The sequence below is a fragment of the Branchiostoma belcheri genome, unplaced genomic scaffold, assembly GCF_001625305.1.
Source record: "Branchiostoma belcheri isolate BF01 breed outbred unplaced genomic scaffold, Haploidv18h27 scaffold193, whole genome shotgun sequence".
Lineage (NCBI taxonomy): Eukaryota > Metazoa > Chordata > Leptocardii > Amphioxiformes > Branchiostomatidae > Branchiostoma > Branchiostoma belcheri.
This window is the reverse complement of record NW_017803413.1, coordinates 197,649-199,313: the sequence shown is the minus strand read 5'-3', so window position 1 is coordinate 199,313 and position 1,665 is coordinate 197,649.

Sequence of the window (1,665 nt, the reverse complement as noted above, 5' to 3'; positions counted from 1 at the left end):
CTTCTCTTTTTCCCGTGTCTAAATTACGTTTTAAGTGGACGACAGGCGTCCATAAATGTGAAATTCAGACAGATTACGCCATGAATAAACGTCATGTTGAATTTACCTTTTTTTTTATTTCGACACATCTAAAGGATTTTTCGTTTTTTGTTCTCGTGCTTCGACCAGACCGACATTTCGTGGTCATCTTTTACAACGTTAAAGGTAGCCGTAGGCACCACTTATTTATTACGGACCACTCGATCAGAGTTAAAGAGTCTTAGGGACTATGACCCTCACCTACTCTGCTGTCCACCAGCAAGAGTCACGGGGTACAGGAGCAGTCTACAGTACTATGGTCCTTACCTGTGGAACACTCTTCCGATACAGCAACGACAGCTCCTCAGTCTCAGGACTTTTAAACAGAACATTAGAAGCAGGACTTCTCAGGATTTTTAAACAGTTCATTAGGAGCAGGACTTCTTAGGACTTTTATTCAGAACATTAGGTGCTGGATTTTGACACTGTTGATGTTTAGGATGTTGTAATTTAGTAATAGTTTATGTACTGTGTATTTGTTGTGTGTACTTTTATGTGTATCCAGGATTACCTGAAAAACAGGCCGGGATGGCCTGAGTTGTAATTACTGGTTAAATAAAATAAACTGAAACTGAAACTGGCATTTCAATGATGCTTTCACTGTGTCGAATGCTAGGCCCATTCTTCCATTGTATGCGTCTATAAAGTGCAAAGTCAGAGTAGACCACAAGGGTTTGTTTCCTATTTTATTACTCCGTGAAGGAGGTCAGGACCTCCGGACGGAGTGTTGTGATCGGCTGATTTTTCATGTTCGCAGTCAAAACACTGGGTTCTCTTTGTGTAATCGGCACGCAATTTTATACGCCGTCTGCGGGCATTCCCGTCTTGATGCACGAATGTGTACTTTTGCCGTTGCTGCTTTCGCGGTCAATGTAATATTGCAGACGCACCCCTACAATTACGAGGCGAATTGGAATGGTCCAGAAAAACGCGTTGTTTGGAATAGCAGTGGGGGGGTGGAACTTCATGCAGATACGGGGTGGTTTTGATAAGTGGTTCCAGATGTTTTTGCCCATGGTTAAGAGATGGCAAGTTTTTTGGAAGATGTTCGCAGCCAAAACGCATTCTTCTGTACTTCGCATTTCTGTGTAATTTCGCATGTGGTGTGGCATTATGTCCGGGATGATGCACGTCTTTTTATTTTTACCGTAGCTGTTTTGATATTGGAGTAAATGCTTATTTTCAAAACATCCCCATTTCTTTGAAATGTTTTCGTCCGTTTATGCAACTGTTACTAATTGCAGGGACTGCGCTAATGCCGACCAGTCGCGCTGTCCTGATACACCGCGAATGTGCGAGTGTTCCCTGTAGACAGTCCCGGGAGTCATTTTTTTCGCACATTCCAGGAGCCAAACCAAAATACGTTCATGAACCGAGTCCAAAAAACCGAAACGTGAAAATCGGATGATCGGACCTGATGTGCATTTCTCTTTCTGTAGATTGTACACACAATACACACATCTTTAGATAATCTCGCCATGGCAGGTTTAAAAAAAGTAACCCTGAATCATACTAGATTAGCGTAAATGCATGTTAATGCGTTCAAAACAAGAAAAGAAATTCTTTCCGGGTATTAATCTCTTGAAT